At 36.6% G+C, this 13,288-nt stretch overlaps 1 protein-coding gene across 46 annotated transcripts in view; it reads right to left on the bottom strand.

Moving 5' to 3' along the window:
• The window catches only part of Abi2 (abl interactor 2), a 116,338-nt gene that overhangs the window by 98,483 nt on the left and 4,567 nt on the right, over positions 1-13,288 (bottom strand). The window lies entirely within an intron of this gene.

Genomic DNA, 13,288 nt, shown 5'->3' with positions numbered 1-13,288 from the left:
TAAGCCACTCAGTGAGACCTGTCTCTAAATAAAATACAAATAGGGCTGGGGATGAGGCTCCGCAGTCCAATGCCCCTTAGTTCAATCCCTGGTCCCCCCCCCCAAGAAAAATACAAGTGCCACACAATGCCATTCAATACCCATAAAGCTAGAATCTAGACAATGCAATATTGCCAAAGAAAAATTCAATGTTTTCACATTGTTCTGGCTACCACAAACTATACAGCTAGAGCAGAAACTGAACCTCTTATCCATTTCCCCTTCCAAATATCATGAGTGCCCATTTACATGCTCTTTAAGAAAACATTCTTTAAATACATATAGAATAAAGGTGAAAGAATTTTAAAAAGACATGCTTCTATGATCAGAATGTTTATGGCCCCCAAAGTTCATTTGTTGAAATGCTAACCCTCAAAGTGATGATATTGGAATGTGGGGCCTTTTGAGAGCTGATTAGATCACAAGGACAGAGCACGCAAAAGGGATTAGTGCCTTCATAAAAGAAGCCCTGAACTGAGTGAGTTAGCACATTTCTCTAGTCACAACTACTCAGGAGACTGAAGCAGGAGGATCCCTGAGCCCAGGAGTTCAAGGCCAGCCTGAGCAGTATATATAGCAAGACAGGAAGGAAGGAAAGGAAGAAAAGGAAGGAAAGGAGGGAAGGAAGGAAGGAGGGAGAGAGGGAGGGAGGGAGGGAGAGTGGGTGGGTCGGCTGGCCAGCCCTAGAAAGCTGTCTTGCCCCTTCCACCATGTGTGGACATAACTAAAAGACACCATCTATAAGGAATCAGGCCTTACCAGATACCACTTTTCAATATCCAGTACTGAGAAATTTGTATTGCTTACAAACTTCCCAGTGTAAGTTATTTTGTTGTAGCAGCCAAACCAACTAACACACACACTAACACTAATCAAAAGAAAAAAGGAGTTATGCTAGTATCAAAAAGTGAATTTAAAATAAAAAATAAATAAAAACCAAGGATTTTAAAATGATTTCTAATGATAAAGGGGTCAATCCATAAAGAGATTATTACAAACCTAAATATTTATGCACAACAGGCTTTCAAAAGAGATAAATCAAACACAGAGAATTCCAAGAAACAGACAAATCCACAAGTACAAAGAAAACAATACCCTTTCAATAACTGGCAAAACGAATAAGACAGAAAATAAGCAAAAATATAATAGATTTGAACACATCATTAACCACCTTGGCCTAACTGACATTCGAAGAATATTCCACCCAAGAGCAGAATACATTCCTTTCAAGAGCACAAAATATTTACCAACTCAAGCCATATTATAAGCCATTAATAAAAAGGTCTTCAAAAAATGTAAAAGGATTCAAGTCAAACTATGTTTTCTAACTACCACAGAATTAGAAATCAACATTACCACCTACTGAAAATGCCTAAATAGTTGTAAATTACAAATAACTCACTACTCAAAATAATTAAAAGGGAAATGTATTCTGAAATGTATAAAAGTTAAAACACAACAAAATCTGTGGGATGCTACTAAAGACACACTTCAGAGGAAATTTTACAGTATTAAATGTCTACATGAGAAAGGAAGAAAGCCAAAGATTTCAGTTTTTACTTTAAAATTTTAAAAAAGACCTAGGCAAGATGGCACATGCCTATAATCCCAGCAACTCAGGAGGCTGAAGCAGGATGATCGCAAATTGGAGGCCAGCCTGGGAAACTTAGTGAGACCATCTCAAAATTTACATTTTTTAAAAAGGTCTGGGAATGTAACCCAGTGATCAAACACCTCAAGTTTCAATCCCTAGTATCAGGAGGAAAAAGAAAGAAGAAAGTGTTGGAATTTCTTGCAATCAAGCAAGAAAAATTAAAATATCCAGATTGGGCCAAGGAAAATTTTAAAATTAAAACACCCAGATTGGAAAAGAGTAAACTGTTACTATTTACACATAACAATGATCCTCTATGAAACAATTCACATACACAAACATATACGTATAGATGATAAAAGCCTAGAAACAACATAAATTTAATATCAATTTAAACTTCCTGTTTTCTCAAAAATCTCAGCATGCACATGTACACATGTTTACGTATGTTTCTGAATCTCAAGCTAAATGATTTAAATTCTTTTTGTGACCCTAGCCTGTTCTTCTAGATTTACAACAGAAGATTCTGAAGAAGAGGAATCATTAATTCCAGCACTATCTCCTAGCAAAAGATGTGACATCCCTTGTTGACTTCCCCTATTCAACATTATTTTGTAGGTTCTCATACTTCCTAACAATGTTATCTCCCTGCCTCTATTTAAAGTCTTGAATAGGTAAGTAGATAAGTCCAAATAACTCTTAGCAAGAAAAACAAAAGAAAAACAGTCCCATGTTATATTTAGTTCAGCAAAACTTAACAAAGGCTCTTCATAGTAATCCAAATGGTAACAGAACTAGACTGTTAGTTCCTGCATAATTTACCACTGACTTTTCATTATAGAAAGATGCTTAATAAAATTTTTGAATGAACAGGAAGAAATAATAAAGTATATGGTATAAATAGGAAAATTGTTTTATCCCCCCCCAAAAAAAGTTTATTGTACACTAAACACAGCATTGAAGACAAAGCAAGCAGGAAATAAAAATTGTCTCTTCAAAGAATTTTAGTTTAGCAGAATCAGAAGTTAGCTTGAGTTTACTTATTTTTTTTTAGAATACGTATGTTTTAGTCAGCTTTTTCATTTCTGTGACCAAAAGACCTGACACGAATAATTTTAAAGAAGGAAAAGTCTATTTCAGCTCATGGCTTTCAGAAGTTCAGTCTGTGGTGAGTCAAACTCCATAGCTCTGAGCAGAATATCATGATGGAAGGGCATGGTAGAGGAAAGCAACTGAGGACATAACAGAGAAGCAGAGAGCCCAGCTCACCTGGGACAAAATACAAAGGCAAGTCCCCAGAGACCTACCTCCTCTAGCCACACTTTATCTGCCAGTTAACACTTACTATGCAGTTAATCCATAACAGTAGAGTGATCAACTGATTAGGTTACAACTCTCATAATCTAATCATTTCATGTCTGAATGTTCTTGCATTATTTCACACATGAGCTTTTGGTGGACATCTCATATCTATGCCATAAAAAGGAATATCTCCCTTACTAATTTCCCAGGAAGTTATAGAACAACTCAGACATTTAATAAGTATCCACTATAGAATAAGACCTGCACTAAGTTAACAGTAACTGAACTAATGAATTAAATCTAAGACATCAATCATGTGTGAAATATTAGTGTTAACTCTGTTGATCACATCTACATTAAATATGTATGAAAGGTATAACAACTTTCATTTTCCTAGCATAAAATCTACAAACTATTCAATTTGCAAAACTAAATTATTTCAGTGCTCAGACATTATCTACTGTTGACTAGAACAGAACTACAATTTTATCTGTTTAACAAATATTTATTGAGTGCCTATCTTGTACGAGGCACACAGTTCCAGGTGCTGGAAATGAACAGACAAAAACCCTACCTTTATATGACAGAGGAGAGAAACAAAAAACTGAATAAGATACACTGTACATAAAGTGACAATATACAGAAAACTAAACCACAGAGAGAAAAGCCTAAGCAAGAAAGGGAGTGAAAAAGGGGCAAGAGTATAATTTTAGAGAGAGCCAGGGAGATATAAATGAACCCGTCATGCAACTATCTACAGGTGCAATACTACCAGCAGAGAACATGGCAAATGCAAAATAAAAAGGTCCTGAGGCAGAAGTGTGTCTGGTATGGTCAAAAGCAGGAAGCTCAAGTGGATGGAGTAGTTGAACAAAGGAGGATAAAGTAGTAACAACAGGATTCTGAGCACAGTGGCACATGCCTATACTCCCAGGATACTGAGGCAGAAGGACAGCAAGTTCAAAGGCCAATCTTTTATTTGGACCCCTTTCCAAATAAAAAATAAAAAAGTCTGGGGATGTGGCTTGGTAGTAAAGAGCCTCTGGGTTCAACTGTGAGTACCAAAGGGGGTGGGGGGGAGTACCAGGAGCAGTATAGCAGGAGATAAGATCAAGGCTAGAAGCCAGATCATTTGTGGCTTGCAGGCAATTTGGGACTATTTTATTAGCTTTACTGAGAAGTAAAGGACAAATAAAAATTAAATATATTTAAAGTATTACATGATTTTAAAGTACATCAACATTGGGCTGGGTCTGTAGCTCAGTGGTAGAGCACTCACCTAGTATGTATGAGTTCCTGAGTTCAATCCCAAACGACACAAAAATGGATATCAATATGATTTGATATGTAGACTATAAATGACTATCACATTTCAACTATTAACACATCCATCACCTCACATAGTTACCTTTGGAGTTGAGGGGTAAGCAGAAATCTACTTAAGATATACTCTCTTATAGCCAGTTTAAAATACTTGTTATAAATTTTAGTCCTGTAGTCATGATGCAGTACATTAGATCCCCAGGACTGATTCATCTGATAATTAAGTTTGTGTCCTTTGACCAACATCATCCCCCACCAACCTCTGGCAACCACCATTCTACTCTCAGTTTCTATGAGTTTTGAATTTTTTTAATTCCACATACAAGTGAAACCATACAACACTGTCTTTCTGTGTCTCACTTATTTTCCTTAGAAAAATGCTCTCCAGGTTCACATGCATTGTTCCAAACAATAGAGTTTCCTTTTTTCATGGTTGAATAACATTCCTTGCATACATTTATACATTTTCTTTATTCACCCATTAATGGACACATATCTTGGCTACTGCAAATAATGCAGATATCTTGGAAATATCCATTTACCTCATATACACCAAAAAGTAGGACATATATCCAGAAGTGGGACTGCTGAATCATACGGTTGTCTTATATTTGATTTTTTTTGGGGGGGGGAAGGGCTGTATCAACCCATTCCCTCCATATACAAGGATTCCCTGTTCTCCATATCTTGCCAACATTTATCTCACCTTTCTGATTACAAACCTGAGAGCATACAATGAGAGTATCTTATTGTAGTTTCAACTTACATATTTCCCTGTTTAGTCATGTCGAGCACCTTTTCATATTTTTTCATTTACATGTCTGATTTGGAAAAATATTTGGGGTCCTTCTCCCATTTTTAAATTATGTTGTTTTGTTTGCTATTGAGTTATATGAGTTCTTTATATAACATGAATACAAACCAACCCTTTATGAGACACACAGTGTCCAAATATTTTCTTGCATTTCACAAGTTGCCTAGTTTGATGTGTTTATTCTTGCTTCTGTTACCCATGCTTTTGGTGTCATATTCCAAAAAAATATTGCCAAGACTAATGTTGGAGCTTTTTCCCTGTTTTCTTCTAAGAATTTTACAATTTCAGTTCTTACATTTAATGAAGACTTTTATCCACTTCAAGTTATTTTTTGTGTTTGGTATAAGAGTTCAATTTCATTATTTTGCTGTGGACATAGTTTTTCCAACATCATTCATTGAAGAAACTATCCTTTCCCCATTGTCCATTCCCCATTGTATACCAAAAATTAGTTGACTCTATACATGCGGTTGTGTTTCTGGGCTCTCCATTGTATTCCATTGATCTATGTCTGGTGTCTTAGTGTCATTTTTGTTTTGCTTTGTTTAGATGGGGTTCACTAAATTGCCCAGGCTGACCTTGAACTCATGATCCTCCTGCCTCAGTCTCAAAACTAGCAACTGGCTTCTATGTCTGTTTATATGCCAGCAGCATACTGTTTTGATTATTACAGCTTTGTAATATAATTTGAAATCAGGATGCATGATGCCTCCAATTTCATTCTTCTTACTCAGGACAGATTTGGCTATTGAGTCTTTTGAGATTTCATACAAATTTTAAGATTTTGTTTTTGTGAAAAATGCCATTAGAGTTTTGATAATGATCACACTGAACTTATAGATAGCTTCAGGAAGTATTGACATTTAAACAACACTATTAACTTTTCTAATTCATGAACATATGCTCTTTCCATTTATTGAATCTTCTTCAATTACTTTCATATATGCCTTATGGTTTTTAGTGTACAGATATTTCATTCCTTAGTCAAATGTACTCCTAAGTATTTTATTCTTTTTGATGCTATTATGAATAGGACTTCTTTCTTAATTTCTTTTTTAGATAGCTGTTATTTATTTTTTGAAAAAACATTTGTTTTTTAGTTTAGGTGGACCAATACCTTTATTTTATTTTTATGTGGTGCTGAGGATGGAACCCAATGCCTCATGCATGCTAGGCAAGCACTCTACCTCTGAGCCACAACCCCAGCCCTTGGTAGCTGTTATTAATATATGGAAATGCAATTCATTTTTATATATTGATTTGTATTCTATAACTTTACTGAGTTCATTTATTAATTCTAACAGTTTTTTAGTAAATTAGGGTTTTCTATATATCATATCATGTTTTCTGTCACCAACACCACAAAAAAAGTAAATAAATAAGAAAATTTAAATACATACTACAAAGACAATTTAATTTCTCCCTTTCAAGTATAGATGCCTTTCATTCCTTTTTCTTTTCTAATTGACCTGATTAGGACTTTCAATACTTTGTAGCACTATGTTAAATTAAAACTAGTTTCTGATCTTATTTCAGATTTTCATGACTGAGTTACAATGTTAGCTGTGGGGTTGTCATACATAATCAGTGAAACATCACTTACCTCTATTAGAATAGCTAAAATAAAAAAAAACAACAAAACCAAATGCTGAAAAAGATGCAGAATAACTGGAACTTTGCTAATGGGACTGCAAAATGCTATCATCATTTTGGAAAAGAGTTTGTCAGTTACTATAAAGTAAAATATGTATTAAACCATGTGATTCAATAATCGTACTGCTAGGGATATTTATTGTCCAAAAGTAAAGGGAAAGCAAAATGTATCAGATGCTCCGAAGCCCTTGTTAGATTCAGAAAAGCTTCTACTTACAGGGACAGCTGGGTAAGTAGCAAAAGATTCAGCCCATGAAAATCAACACCTAAACAAAAGGAGCCAGATGACTGCAACATGAGTGACACAATATTCTGTGGCTGTGTATAGCCTGCACCTCTGCCCTAAGAATGCAGAAGAAAGCTTTACTCTACCAGAACCAGAATGTGAAAAAATGTGTTATGGCAGTCTGGTAGACTAAAAAATGAGTGAGAAAAAAGTAGGAGCTCCTCACAAACCTCTCCTAATCACTTACTACAGAAATCTATCAATTGATGAATGGATAAACAAACTGTGATTCTTCCATACAATGGAATATTGCTTAGCAATGAAAAGGAATAAACTACTTACACAATATAATAGCATTAGTGTTTTGTTTGTTTTTTGTTTTCTAAATATTTATTTTTTAATTATAGGTGGACACAATATATTTTATTTTATGTGGTGCTGAGGACCAAACCCAGTGCCTCATGCATGCTAGGTGAGTACTCTACCTCTGAGCCACAACCCCAGCTCGCATTAATGTTTTGTTTATTTTCTTTTTTGGTGGTAGTACGGGGGAATCAAATCCCAAGGCCTCACACATGCTAATAAGCAAGAGCTCTACCACTGAACTACATCCCCAGCCTCTACATGATTTCTAAATGTATTATGTTAAGTTAAAGAAATCAAACACAAAAGGCTACTTACTTTATAATTCCATTTAGATGGCATTCTGGAAAAGGCAAAAACTACAGGGACATAAAACGTAGTGTTTACCAAAGGCTGAGAGTAAAGGGAAGGGACTGACCACAAAAAGTACAAAAAAAACCTTTCATTAACAATGTTTAAATGACTGCATAAGTTTATCAAAATTTACATACCTTACACCTAATAAAGACAAATTGTACTATATGTGTATTAAACCTCAATATATCTGACCTTAAAATTTAAATGAGAGGAGCAGGGAATATAATTCAGTAGCAGGGCACTCGCCTATTATCCACAAGTCCCAGAGTTCAAACCCCAGCAACACCAAACAAAAAAAAAAAAAAAAAAAGCTGTAAATGATGCAAGGCAAAGTTGTTTTGTCACCCAAATTTTCTGCCTCAAAGTACATTTGCTTAAAAATAAAAATTATAACTATTTTTCCTGCAAAGTAATGACTACATTGTAAGTAATATTTACGGAATATAAAGTCACTCAAAATATCTAATAAAAAAAACTTGCAAGACCAATTTGCAGGTAATTCTGTTCCATCCACAAATAATCAGTACATAAATTTTAGTATATTCAGGTATGTATTTCTGACATTGAGCAACTACTTAATGAGTGTCTAGGAACAATATCATGCAGCTTAATGGGAGGATATAAAAATGTTCAGGATATGACACTACCATCCAGAAGCTTTATACATGCAAGAAAATAACAACATAAAAGTTTGAAACAGAATGTATTGTTCCACATGCTACTTTTTGAGTTCAATCTACTAACCAGTCCCATAAAAAAATGAGTCATAAACCTATTAAACATCCACAAATAGCCTAATTTTCAGGTTATTTCCCTTCATCCATCAAAATATTACAATTACTTACTGTATAGCATACTGTTAAATTTCCTACATTTTAAAAGAAAAAGAAGGGGTTGGGGATATATAGCTCAGTAGGTAGAGTTGCCTCACATGCACAAGGCCCTGGGTTCAATCCCCAGCACCACAAAAAAAAAAAAAAAAAGAAAGAAAGACAAAAAGACCTCATGCTCAAAAATATCTGCACTAATTTAAGGATGGCCTTAGCCCTCAGCCTAAGCAACTACATTCTAAAACTCCATTTTAAAATTAACCTGCAGTCTCACCAGGCAAGCCTACAGAGCTCTCCAATATGTCATCAAGCATAGCCTAATAAAAGCAAGTCACTTTCCACAATCCTGGTAAGAGACAGGGTAAAGTCACATGTCATTTGTCATAACCCTGATAAGAATCAAAAGTGTGATAACAGGAGGGAAATCACCAAAACATATGTCCTGACTCCAAATGCAAGTCAGGTAAATCGGGTCTAATATAGAGTGAAATCTAAAATGGAGGCCATGCTGGGAATGACTCAGGGAAAACACAGGACAATTCATGGAATGTTAATGAAGTCCCAAAAAGACCCTAGGCCAAAGTCCACCTCAAAGAAGTGTTAACCAACAGCCCCAACAGATTTGGAGATAGCCCATCCCAGAGAAGTGATAATCCCATCCCAAAAGATGATAATTAGGCCCACCTGTGTCCCACCCCTCGGGCCTTCCAACCTAGGTTCCATCACCAAAACTATAAAAAGGGGAGACAACCGCACTTCCACGGATTCCACCTCTTGGGTCCCCTTCTTCCTCTGGGAGAAGTCTTTTCTGCTGTCCTTTAATAAACTTCTAATTTCTACTCTGACCTTGCCTCGGCGTGCTTCTTTGGTGTTATTCTTCAACATCGGGGAAGCAAGGACTCGTCACCGGTCAACTGCGGTTTCAACTGCGGTATAAATGTCACCAAGAAACCTAGTAAAAGCTGATAGGTAACCAAAGGGCGAGCAGAAGCTCCCAAAATTTAGTATGAAAAATAAAGCAAATGAACAGACATTCAGGCCAGCTGACACTGATGCACCCAAGCCTAAGAGCTTGATGAGGACCTAGATTGACATCCAACTCTTCTCATCATCTGCCTGATCCTCTGCATCATCCTCACAGCTCTCAAACTCTACATCAGCCTCTTGACTCTGGTGAAAACGGTGACATTCCCTTACCATCTCCGAAGCCAGTCACCAACTCTGCTCCAGAAGTCTCTATGGGTTCCTGACCTGATCACTGCGGTCTGAAGTATGCATCTGCTGGAATTCAGATCTAAGACTTAAGGCTTTAAATCTAGCACTTAAGCTTAGCATGCAGAGGGAATGTCTGTTAATAGGTCTCTCATGATTAAGTGTGTTTGCAGTGCTTAGAATTAACTTAGAATTGTTTACTTTGAACTGATTATGTCTATTGCAATGCCCAACATTAAGAACTCATTTCCTTGTTTAAGAACCTATAGAGTGAAATGTATGGAGTGATTTTGAGTGAATAAAGCATTAAAAAGGGCATAGCACTGGGGCTGGGGTTGTGGCTCAGTGGTAGAGCACTCGCCTAGCACATGAGAGGCATTGGGTTCGATCCTCAGAATCACATACAAATAAATAAATAAAATAAAGGTATTGTGTCCAACTACAACTAAAAAAAATTTTAAAAATAAAATAAAAGGGCATAGCACATGGACATTCTTTATCTCTCGCCTTGACTGCAGATGTCCCACCGCAACAACTACAAATTCTAGACAGAAGTAAATCAATTTTGTTTATAAATTATTCTCTGGAGGAAGAAAGAAGACCCTGAATAAAACTGATGTATCAGACATTCATGCTGAGAACCATAGCCCAGTCTGGCATTTTTGCCAGAACAGAGTGGTTGAGAGGTGATGCCAGCAAGCCATTGAAATGATAATGGTTATGTTAAGCTGTGTATTCAATTGCATATTAGACCCCTGCTGTCCGCCTAGGACTGCCACTTTGGAGTTCTCCTGCTACTTTGGAGTTTTCCAGGGGATTCCCTGAGAGTTCCCATTGGTTAGGGAAGTGCCGTAGGAGGGATTTTCCAGAGGAGGGATTTCCAGTTGGTGTGTGGTGTGTCCCAGGGGAAGGCCACATGCTTGGCGTTCCCTTCATGGGAGTGCGGATAATAAAGGAGTTCCTGTTTTGAACCTACAAGGCTGTGTGGCGGCTTGGTTATTTTGTGCCTAGCCAGACTGCGGCACACTCACACATTAATCATAACACCATGAAAAAAAGTAAATGCAAAGTTTATGAATTGTTGGGTACAGAGGCAAGTTTGTACCAAGCTACTCTTCAAGGAAGGATGAAATGAGGTAAGAATCCCTGAATCAGTAAAAATTCTGAGGCCACTTAAGTACCTTGAACAAAAAGATGTAAGAATTTCTCTTATATGTGGAAGCTAGAGAGGAAAAAGTAAAAGAAAGGTGGTTGGGAGTGGGGTTGGGAGGGGATAAGGGAAACTCATGAAAATCAAAATAGAGCAGAGCAAAGGAAAGGGACCAGGGGAAAGGAGGAGAGAAGGGAAAGAGGGAAAACCGGGGAAATGATACTGTCCAAATTATGCTGTTATATTGTGTGCACGTATGAGTATGTAAAAACAAGTCCCACTATGATGTACAACTATAAAGCATCAATAAAAATATGGAAGAAAAAAGCATAAGGAAGTGCACAAATGGCAAAACTTCAACAAATAAGGGGCTCAAGAGTGCAACTTAGCCTGTTTCTGCAATCTTGTCAAAGGCACTGAAAACCCATTCACCCAGTGTTTCTGCTAGGGTGTCAGGACTAATTCTGCATAAGCTAAGTCACCTCAACCTAGGAGAATTCTTTTCTCCCCTAATTTAGTCTGGTGTCCACTTGTTCAGTTTGCTGTGGTAAAAGACAAAAATCATGGGGAAGGATAGAAATATCAGTCCTCAAATTTCTACTATCAAATTTATTCCTTTCTTCCTCATTCTTGAGGACTTTTAAGATTCCTCAATTTGTGAGAACAAACAGAACTCAACCCATAAATAAAATACAACCTGGTTTCTGTATACTCTATGACATCCATTAAAAAAAAAAAAAAAGGTCAAGCCCAGCATTATTAAATGTTTCTTTTTTTTAATATTTATTTTTTAGTTTTCAGCGGACACAACATCTTTGTTTGTATGTGGTGCTGAGGGTCGAACCCGGGCCACACGCATGCCAGGCGAGCGCGCTACCGTTTGAGCGCCATCCTGAACAACGTAAGGAGACACTGTCTCAAAATAAAAATTTAAAGCTAGGCACAGTGGTGCCCGCCTATAATCCCAGTGGCTCAGGAGGCTGGGACAGGAGTATAGCGAGTTCAAAGTCAGCCTCAGCAAAAGCAAGGCACTAAGCAACTCAGTGAGACCCTGTCTTTAAATAAAATACAAGAGGCTGGGGATGTGGCTCAAGCGGTAGCGCGCTCACCTGGCATGCATGCGGCCCGGGTTCGATCCTTGGCACCACATACAAACAAAGATGTTGTGTCCACCGAAAATTAAAAAAAAATAATTATAAATATTAAAACTCCCTCCCCCCCTCCCCCCCCTCAAAAAAAATAATTAATACAAAAAAACAGGGCTGGGGATGTGACTCAGTGGTTGAGTGCCCCTGAGCTCAATCCTCCATACCAAAATACATATATAAAATAAAAATTTTAAAAGAGATGGGAATATAGCTGAGTGCACAAGGCCCTGTGTTCAATCCCCAGAATCACCAAAAAAAAAAAAAAAAAAGAAAGAAAGAAAGAAAAGAAACACTAAAGCTTAAATACCAAATGTATATTCGAGATGATTTGGGCAATTTTTAATTTCTTAATATCTATTTGTGTTTTCTAATAATTTTCCAACAGTGCACAAGTATTCTAATTATTTTTATTAAATAAAAAATTTAAATCTTTTCTTGGTAGTTCTAGGGACTGAATCGAGGTCCTTGGACATGTTAAGCAACCACTCAACCACTAACCTATATCCCTAACCCTCCCGGGCCTTTTTATTTTGAGACAGGGTTTCACTAAATTGCTGAGACTGTTCTCAAATTTATGAGACCTCCTAAAATAGCTGGGATTATAGGCATGCATTAAACTTAGGAGACCTCCTGAAATAGCTGGGATTATAGGCATGCATTATTACACTTGCAAAAAATTTAAATCTTCCTTCCTTCCTTCCTTCCTTCCTCCTTCCTTCCTTCCTTCATTTATTTATTTATTGGTAACAGGGATTGAACTCAGGGGTGCTCAATCACTGAGCTACATCCCATTCTTATTTTGTATTTTATTTAGAGACAGGGTCTGAGTTGCTTAGCACCTCACTTTTGCTGAGGCTGACTTTGAACTCTCCGTCCTCCTGCCTCAGCCTCCTGAACAGCTGGGATTACAGGTGTGTGCCACCGCCCCCGGCTACAAAACTTAAATCTTTATATCATTTTAATACTTTTTATCACATTGATAATAAGCTATTATCCCTTTATAAACTTTTCATGATGTTTCCAATTAATTCTGGGAGTATCCATGTTGATTAAAAAAAAAGTTACTACTAATATTGTCTATTGTTCAAAAGTATTTCAGATAAAATTTAAGGTAAATTTTTAATTTTTGTTCTTAGTTAATTCATGTTATGGGTGATTCTGCTCTTAAACAAGAGACAATGGGATTTTACTATGTATCTACATGAACTATTCACAAGAAGAACTTTTTCTGTCCTTTTTTTCTTTCTTTCTTTCTTTTCTTTTTTTTTTTTTTTTTT

This window comes from Urocitellus parryii, chromosome 1 (assembly GCF_045843805.1).
Source record: "Urocitellus parryii isolate mUroPar1 chromosome 1, mUroPar1.hap1, whole genome shotgun sequence".
Lineage (NCBI taxonomy): Eukaryota > Metazoa > Chordata > Mammalia > Rodentia > Sciuridae > Urocitellus > Urocitellus parryii.
Note: the sequence above shows the minus strand (reverse complement) of the source record. Positions and strands in the feature narration are given on the sequence as shown.